Here is a 10,498-nt window from a genome sequence, read left to right on the forward strand (position 1 = left end):
TAACTTGGAACCAATTTTCCCATAGGAACCAATGTTATAAATGGGGGACTGGTTCCTGAACCAAGGCCTGATACCCTATTTTCACCAAAAATAACCCAGAATTTTGTACTCAATCAATTATAGATGAGTAACATAGCTATATTAATGTATTTATATTGTAAATAGCAATCATATTGATTTGGAAGGACTTCTTTGAGGTGACTTTGCCGGGCGTTTTGAAGGGTTCTTGGCTGGAGACTTCTTAGGAGTCTTGTCTGCTTTCTTAAAGAACGTGTCCAAGGAAGTTTGGACAGATGTTCTCCAGGGAAATGAGTGACGCAGTGAACTTGTTTGCTGGCATGGCTTGGCATCAGATCAAGTGTTGTAAAGTCGAAACTGACATCAGAAAGTTGAAACAGGGTGTCAATTTATAGATGTAAGTGCAAAACGTCGTAACTCAAAACACTGTAAGTCAAGGACTTCCTGTAGTCTATGTAGAGTCATATTCTTCCCTCCTCACCACTGGAGTATGCAAGTGCCTTCCAGCAGTGCAGCGAGTGATGTGAGTAACATCTGTCACTTGTGGTTCATTCACTCTCATCCTTTTCCCAAGAGATTTGTGTGTTCTGTGCAGAGTTTTGTTTTGGGCTTTTCTGTCTGGTTGATTTTCCCCACATGGTTTATCAAAGCTAGAATTGCCATTGCTTTAATTTGGGAGCTTTGAGTACTGTAGTTGAAAATCCTTAAAAATAGTCTCACCAGAATACAACTATTTTGTTAGTGCTCATCTCCACATTAGACTCTTAACACATCACCTCCAAGGCATCTTATATACTAATAGTTGTTAACATTTTTAGAGTCAAGGTACCCTTCCATCATTTTTTTTTAATGTGGCACATCCCCAGCTGAGAATCACTGTTGGTACTTTATCAGTTTGCCTCAACTGAGCGCTGCTATCGCTAGGTAAAACTGCCTCACACATCTGCCCACAGCCAGCCCAAAAAGGGCTGTGGCATACATATGATCTCCTTCCCCATTAGGATAACCCTAAAGTAGGAAGGAAAACAGACCCATGCTGCAGCCCTTACCTAGTGCAGCATCTCTTGGAAAGAGGAGACCCAGGACAGATCGAACTGTCCCCCTTGCCTTTTAATCCCTAGAGGAGCATGTGGGAAAGGGCGACCCTGCTTGCTTTAAGATTATCAGAGACCTCTAATGCAAGAGGAGTGCAACTGTATGCCACAGCTTTGTGCATAGGGCAGTTTTACCTGGCTGCCATGGTAGTGGCAGTGCCTGCATTGCTGCACTGCTGATGTGATCTCATAGCACCCTGTTTGAGACCCATTGCTATATAGATTAGATTTGTTCTGACATGTGGCATTAGGGACTGGCTAATGTGCAGCCCAAATTCCTGCAATGTTCTCACAAAGCATCACCCAACCCAGTTCTGGACAATGACAAATCTTGTTTCTTTATTGCCTTTCCTAAGGCCTCACCCCATTCCTTTAATGGATGTTCTCAAACCCAGCGCTCCTGGAGCCAGTTGTAGAGAGAAGAATATGGCCATAAAACTTTCTGAATGGTTCAATAACTACTGGCAACCCAACGAACACTAAATATTAGATTAACATTCAACAGCTCCACTGCTGCTTCCCATGCTTTGGCAGCTAGTTCTTACTCGTTTGTCCTATGCTTACTGAGCAAGCTGGAATTCTCTTCTATGAAAAACCTCAGTACAGTCAGTCCCAGCAGCTCTTCTTCCTGATCATCCACTACAACATAAAATCAAGGAATGAAACAGAAATGATCCAACTGGCAAGCAAGCAGTAAGTGGAAACTACTGGTAGTGATGTGTTTAATAAAAAATCCAACTCTATATTCGGTGGTCTTAAAGTATGCTCAAGTGACTGTTACCCCATTCTTCTATCTCTTCTTTTGTTGTGCCTTGATCCTCTTTGGGGTATGTGCCTCTTTGTGATAAGAACAGCTCTTTACAGTATGTCTGGGCAGTGCCTAACCCATATATGAGCTTTTTTTCCCCATACACGTCACACTTTTCTCAGCAGGGAGCAACTTCATCTGAAATGTGATTATTGCAATCCAGGTTCTGGAGACTTGGATTCAAATGCTGGCCCCGACATACTCTTCCTGTATGAACAATTGGCTAATTACTTTATTTACTCCGTGATTCAGTTTTCCATCTGTCATTTGGGAGTAACGCCTCCTTGCCATTCAAGGGTCATGTGAGAAGTAAAGTCCGCAAGCAATTATGAGGTGTTTGGATACTCTTATGATGAGGCCCTGAATAAATATCAGGCATCTGTTCACAGATTTCATCAGACGCAGTTTGTCAGTGAGCCAGAATTATTGGAGAAATAGGAGTGTATGAGGGGCTTTGTGGGAAAAAATCTAGGTGAAATTTCATGACCTAGGTTATGCAAGAGGTTAAAGTAAATGCTTTCATGGCCCCTTCTGGCCCCAAAATCTCTGGATCTATAAACTTTCCTGATTGCAGTAGTACTGCATGATAATACTGGCTTCAGGGGAAATGAGATACCAGGGAAGCCCAAACAAATTCCCTGTCACCAACTATAGAAACTACAGGTGCATTTGAGACACAGCAAGAGACACGCTGGGAACAAAAAAACATTCCCTGTGAGGCATATTTGCAGTGAGGGCTCAAAACTTGATACCTGGATATCCAAAATTTGATACCTGTGAGGGACTAGGGAGGAAGGGGGAGGCAGCTTGGGAGGCGTGGGTCCTCCACCCACCTGCAGCAGCAGCGGTCAGTGGGATGCTTGGGGCTTCCTGGTACAACCCCACCGCACGGCATGAGCCTGGCTGCCTGGCACCTGGAGCTGCCTGTGCCATATTGCACAAGCGCCATGAGCCTTCAGGCAACTCCAGGCCATTCGAGCTGTCACCTGGGGCCCTGTGCTGCTCATGGGGACTGCCTGTCACACTGGGCTGGGTCCTGCATGCACAGAACAGCCCAGCCCAAGGGCACGTGGGGCCCATGCATGCAGGACCTGGCCTGGTGCGACAGGCAGTCCCTGGGAGCAGTGTGGGGCCCCGGGTGACAGCCTGAGCAGCCCAGAGCTGCCTGAAGGTGCGCAGCACCATGCTGCACCGAGCCAAGCCAGGCTGGGCCCGCGCGATATGGCACAGGCAGCACCAGGTGCCAGGCAGCTGGGGCGGAGCCAGGCTGGCCCACGCTGCAAGGTGGGAGGGGCTGTGCCAGGAGGCCATGAGTGCCCCCCACCCCTCCTGAGCCACCCCTCTACACAATCCCCCCACACCCACAGCCCCCCCCACATCCCATGCCCTCCCACATCCCTCCACACCCTGTACCACCCCTCTCCTGCAAACCCCACATCTCTCCCCCATCACACACCTGGTGTGCCCAGCTGCCAGACAGGATGAGACCTGCTGGCAGGAGTTGTGGCTGCAGAGGCAGCTGTCCCCACATCCTAGTTAGTGAAGGGATCAGGGGGAGCTCTAATTGTGCCATGATAAGAAAACCAAAAGCAAACATCAAAACATATGGATATTTAGAATGTATTTTATCATGATGACAGAGACGCTGGCAGGATTCCAAATTGCTTTAACATTGTAAATATATCAATAAAACTTTGCCCAGGTGATATCTCTCTCTCTCTATATATATAATGGTCTTTTGGTTTAACTGTGGAAAAACATGGATTTTGGGGTATTTTAAAAAGTGAATTTGGGATTATTTTTATCAGAGATTTTGCAGTTTTTAAATAGGGTGCACCAGGATTCCTGCTAGTGAGGCAAATGGCAGGACTCAGGCAGAGGAGCCTGCTTAGGGCTGGCACCTGGGATCCAGCTGGAGGTGGCTGACCTCCTGGCCAGTTGGGGCCAGGAGGACATGCTTTGACAGTTCAAAGCAGGCCACCGCACTGAGAACATCTTCTGGGTGATAGCTGCCCAGCTGGCCGGGCAGGGCACACATGGCAGTTGTGCTACACAAAGGCCAACAGTGCAGCCACAGCTCACTAGCAGCTGGTCCAGAGGTACAGATGCTTCTGCTGTTGCCATGCAGTCCCCATCCAGATCTGGCAAGTGTGCAGCCTTGGGGCCACATACTATCTCAGGTGGCAGCAGGTCACAGCTGAGCAGCAGCCCCCACTGCCAGACTGCTACAGTGGTTAGCGGGTGCAGGGAAGTCTAGGTTAGGGCTGCTTCAGCAGTCCAGCTGGCACAAGGGCTAGTGTTCTCATATACCAATTGACTGGGCCCCAGAAGCTCCTGAGAGCAAGTAGCCTTGAGCTACTTGCCAGAGTGACTTTTTATACTGATGGAGCCAGCACAGGTACTGGCCCCAGGCTCTAGCTCCCCCTGGCTGCAGATTTGGGAGGAGCTGGGCAGGGTTATTTTGCCCCAAGTGGCACAACTTGCACCACAACAAACTGCATGTCTGGGCACATGTGTGGAGCCAAAAATCCACAGCTTAAATTGTTGCACACGTATTTGAGCTGCTGCAAGCACATGTGCCTGCATATGTGGACATGCCTACCAGTGCATTTTACCCGTATTTATTTGGACATCCAAAATTAACTATATTTTAGTGTGTATCACCTGTAAAGCAAGGAGAGAGAGAAGTTGACTGACTTGTTCTAAGACAGGCAGCTAAACTAAATAGAAAGTGCCCAAAGACCAACCACGGAGGGCTGGTGGAAGCTCACGGCGCTAGCTACATTTGCAAGCACTGTTTTAATAAGGTAATGTGTCAAGCTTGCTTATGTTTTAAGACTCAGCCCCAGAGGGCTCTCACATACTTCCAACACATCGGACTAATGGTAGTTTACATTTGTATCACTCTGTATTAGAAGTGCTCCGCTTTTCAGGAAAACTAATTTGATCTGCAGTATTTGGCTGACCACAGTTTTCTACATGAAACCTGAGTGGCTCTGTCCTACTGAATGGAGCTTTTGCTTGTAGTCAGTGGAAAACATGGAAAGTGATCTGTGGCATGTCGCCCTAAACATTGTTACATATTGAAAATAGTTTCAGCTTCCTCTGCATAGCATAGTCTGGAAATAAAACATATGGAGTTAGCACGACTGCTGATTGGATTTTGATTGTTCTGAAATGAAGCCAAGTTTAAAGTGGAGAGTGCAGCCTGAAAGGAAATACAGTAGACACTAGACAATTTATTTGTTTCTGAGTGGGGACCTGGCTGACAGACGGCTTCGAAGGTGGCTAACAAGAGCAACATGTTTCCATATGGAAACCATATGGGGAAATCAGCCAGCATCTAAGAACATGGCAAAATATATGTACCATGGCAACTCAATAGGGGAGTTTTGTAAAATTGGTGCCAGTCATAACAAAAAAAATGTTGATGGATAGGGCTGATACATAACTAAAGTAGTTAAAATACTGACAGGTTTTAGATAAAACACTTTAAGATCCATACCGGAAAAACACTAACATGAGGCCCACTTTAAAATGTAAGAGTGTGATGGATGGCATTAATGAGCACCTTATTTGCAAAAATACTGCTAAGTTCTAGATTTCAAGTGGTCCCACATAAGCAAAAAAGTCTAAAAGTTGCCACAGAAAAAGGAAAAATGATACGTATGACCTTATTACTGATATTAACTATCAATTTAACTTCTCAGAACATTCAGGTAAAACCTATCAAGCCAACAACTGTTCACATTGCATTTCTGCCTGTACCACTATTAAAATGTAAATGTGAATAGAAACCAAATGCACGCTCTCCAATAGGCCATAATGCCCAGAAAGCTAAAAGTGGACTTTCTACCCCAAGATTCATTACATCTAGTTAGGGTGCAACTACGAAAGTTCTTGTGACCAACTGTAAGGACAGAAGTCTTATGTTTTTCATCAGTCATGAGTCATTAAGAGAGACATTTCAAAAGCCTTTAAATACAAAACTTACCACATTTACACCTTCAGTTGTACAGGATTTTCTCACAAACACACACCACAGTGTTATTTGCTGTGCTTACCACTGAAGTACAATGTGACTAAGGGATACTTCAGAATAGGCAGACATGGAAAAGAAAATATGCATTAAACAATGCTGCCCTCCAGTGGTAGAAAACTGTAATGCAAAATTTAAAAAATGACAAACCCTCAAATTTACTTGCCGTTAATAAAAAGATCAGGGTTTTGAATCACTGCAGGGTAATAACTTACTTATTATTAGATTTATAGGTTGACTTTCCCAATGAAAGCTAAAGGCAGTTTACGCAGACGAGCAAAGTAACACACAAACTGATGTTTTAAGAAAGCTACTAGATACTGCAACCGTGTCGTTTTAAAACTAGAAATGTTGTATATTGAACATAATGATATGGTGGCTGAAGTTTTATTACAAATTCAAAAAAAAATCATCTTAGCTGATCTGAAACTGCATTTTTCAGCAAATAAACGTTATCCAAAAAAAGTTTTACAGAAGAAACTTAAAATAAATAAATAAATAAATAAATAAATAAATCAGAGCCGATATTTATAGCAGACTGTCAAAGCCCACCCAGTTTACCTGAAGTGGAAAGTTGCACAATAATTCCTTCATGGGAATAGTTATCCTGAAGCTGAGTCCCATCTGTAAATCCTTAATCACATAAGTAATACTTATACACAGGAGGAGCATTCCGCTGGAGCCAATGTATGGACTTACGTGTGAATAAACATTTGTAGGTTTGCGCTCTCGATTGGCAGAGTTTGGCCTTTATTTACATTTCATATTCCATAAATTCCAGAAAGATTAAAGACAGCAGCAGTCGATGGATTCTATTACACTGAGACTGAGAGCCTGGAAGATGACAAGAACCATGCTGCTCTTCTGGCAAATAAAAGCAGTGCTGTACCTAATTAACATTAATGGTCTCTAGGTACTGGTAGTTGACATTCTGAACTAAAAATCTTTTTTCCCAATGGACCATTTAATCCCTCCCCATATCTCATCCTGCCAGGAATCTGAACCCAACAGACCACATCACTGTTTCCCAAAGGCTGGTAACATTAATAATACAAGCTTCAAAACTGGGAATTCACCAAAGCACAATGATGAAGCACCATCTTGTTAGGTTTCATGGCATTCACTAGCATGGACAGTGGGGAGGATTGATTCTCTGAAACAAAAACATGACAGTGCTATTAAACACCCACTGACAATGCACCTACACCAAAGGTCTATTTCAAGAAGGAATTTCACTGAAAAGAGAAATTATTTGATTTTGAAACATGGGACTTCATTCTGGCTACATTAAGTGGTTCAGCTGGTTAAAATACAAAGTCCTTATCACTGCAGAACTTGTCTTGACTGGATATAGGTTTCCTTCGCTTTATGCTGTACATCCGTTCTTGAAAAATGGCGCGTAACACAAATTCGCATAAAAGGAATCCACTTTACAATGTAACCAATAGGGATACGTTCCAAGATCTCAACTGTATTGACCCCCAGACCCATTTCTACCACTTTTACAAGACAATTTTGGCCAACAGCAGACAGTACACACAAGCACAAGGCACTATCATAATGGGGATGGCAATGACAGAAACACGTGTCGCAGACAGCGAGCAAGGAGCACAGATCCACACAGGAGTCTATATTTTGGTGCATGTCACTCCCACTACGCACCGCACAAAGCAGCTGACTGTGAGGCTTCTACCACACCAGTCACAAAAGAGTGAATTTACCTTGCATATAATGAATGTTGGTATAAAAAGGATTATCGCATAAGAGCAAATTTGCACATACAGAACCCGCATAAAGCAAGGGAAACCTGTACATATCCAAGTGCTCTCTGCCTTCTAACTCAGGTCATCTCACTTTGTAGTACTGATACTGTGAAATAATTCTATGCACCATACTATATCAAAACAACATTCGAATTCTGACTTAATCTGACACAAATCAGGAAATTCTTAGTCAAGACAGGAATTAGTCCTTGACTCATCAGGCTCCTCTCAAAGAAAAGTAAAATCATTATGTAGCTGCTCTATCTGCATTTCAAAGCCTTTTCTTAAGTGTCTTTTCCTTGAGACTTTGTTTTCCTTCAGAAACTTCCATGTTCACCTCAGTTTGATTAGGAAGAAATGTAGTCAAGTAAGCAATTTAAAAAAAAATCTGTTATAAACCCAATTCAGTAAAGCACCAAAGCAGATTTTTAAGCATTTTTTGTTGAACAGTCTTATGTCCCTAGAAAACTAGAATGCACACCTTGGTGACATTTTTATTTGCAACTACATAGTTATTTAAATTAGTGGTGCTCAAACTCTTCTGTACCAGGACCCATCCGTAAACATCCATGGCCAGTCCCAACCTAGTGCCCCGCACTGCTGCCCCCCTCCCCCAGGTGCCAGCCCCCCAGAGTGTGGGGTGGGGGCAGTAAGGGGGGCCACAAGCAGTCGCTCAAGCTGGAGCTCTGCCAGCCCGGAAAGGAAAAGCCATGATTTCCCACATTGTTCTCCTTTAGAGAATCCTTTTTTAAAGTTTGTTTGCAACCCTTTCATATATTCTTGTGGCCCATATTTGGGTCACAACCCAGAGCTGAGAAACACCGGTTGAGAAACACCGGTTTAAATGAACAAACTGTCAAAATCCACTTAATTGATGCAAAAGTCCAGAATTATTTACAGACCCTTTTTAACCAGGGCTTTTATATTGAAAAGGCGGGGAACAAAAACCTTTAATTGGCACCAAGCACAACTTAAAACATCCTCCCCTACAATTTTGGGTGTGGGGGCTTCAGCCTCATAAGTAAGCTTGAGTCTACTCAATCTAAAGAAATATTATCTATTCTATCTATATAAATATGTAGGTTAAATGGGTTGGTGGGTAGGCAGGTAATTTCAGCACTGAAAAACTAAATTTCTTGTTCATATCAGATATCTCTGTGACTCCTTTTCATTTACTATTTGTAGGTAATTACATGAATGGGATATATCTATCTGAATATTTGAGGATAAAAGAGAAAGAGTGACAGACCCTTCAGTATTTAGCTGCACATTGTTTCTATTTTAACAATGTGGAAAATTTTGCATTCACTGTTGTATTAGAGAGGAATAAGTCTTTGTATCCCTCTTCCAGATTGAAAAAGGTATCCTTGTGTAAAGCTCACCCACCCACTCTTGTTCCTCTCCAGTTGCGACTGGGTCAGGTATGGAGGTGTTGCAAGATTTGACTAACATCTTTTGGATCAGGCAAGAAACTGATTGTTTCAGATATGAAAAATCAGTCTCAGACCTCACAGGTGCTGCCCCCTCCCCCAGCACAGACACAACCTTACTGTGGCTCGTATCCTCCTTATAGCTGATGCCCAAACCCTTTGGTATGCAGGTCCTAAGCAATATTGAGATTTAAGCCAACATTGACTAGTGATCCTGAATACTTCAGTTTTGATTGCTTATCACACCAGACTTTGTTTCAACCCTGCAGCTCCTACAGGGTTTCAGCTAGAGTTGTATATGGCTCAGTACTGCTGAAAGTCACAATCAGTACGCAACACGGGGCTCCAAACCAAGGGCCCTACAGTTAATGGCCACTCCTGAAAACATGGGCCTATATTTTTTTTAATAACATAATTTCATTAGGATATTTAGAATAGTTGCTCTTTATACAGACAGTTCTTTCCACGGTGGGCCTGACCCATAGCCCCCAGCAGTAGTGTAACTAGGGAAGGATGATTGGGGCACCTGCCTTGGGCACCAATTTGGAGGAGGGGGGAAGGGGGCTAGAAAATAACAGCTACTAAGCTGCACGCAGAGCACTGTGACAGTTGAAAGTCAGATTAACACATAGGTAAACTAGGCACATGCCTAGGGCCCCAAATGCTTATTTTACTTGTTATAATTGAGTGAAACAGTAGGGGCCCATGAGTTTGTTCACCTAGGATCCACTAAAGGGTTAATGCAGCCCTGCCCAAATGTCACAGCTGCCCCAAGCAGCTTTGGTATGCCTCTCCCTTTAAGTAAGATTGTACTACAAACAACAAGATTAATAAGAGAATGAAGGTATCCAATATTCAACCCACAGGCTGGGCATGGCCCCAGGACTCTCTCCTCAAGGGCACAGCTCATGTAATCCATTTTGAAAGGAGCTGGCTGACAACTGCCCACGCTCCAGTGAGAGGCTGGAGAGAGGACCCTGGTACAGAGACCCCTGGCACAGCTTTATGAGCACTTGTGGTGCTCTGGTGTGGTGCCAGAGGACTGGAAGAAGGCCAACGTGGTTCCCATCTTCAAACAAGGGATAAAGGAAGACCCAGGAAGCTATAGGCCTGTTAGTCTTACCTCGATCCTGGGTAAGCTTTTTGAGAGAATTATCCTGACACGTGTCTACGAGGGGCCAGCGGGGGAGATCATGCTTAGGGGCAACCAACATGGGTTCATTAGAGACAGGTCCTGTCAGACCAACCTGCTGGTCTTCTACAACCAGGTCACCAAATCCTTAGATGCAGGGGTAGCAGTGGACATAGTCTTCCTGGACTTTCGGAAGGCCTTCGACACTGTCTCT

The sequence above is a fragment of the Crocodylus porosus genome, unplaced genomic scaffold (genome assembly GCF_001723895.1).
Source record: "Crocodylus porosus isolate Cpor-Errol unplaced genomic scaffold, CroPor_comp1, whole genome shotgun sequence".
Lineage (NCBI taxonomy): Eukaryota > Metazoa > Chordata > Crocodylia > Crocodylidae > Crocodylus > Crocodylus porosus.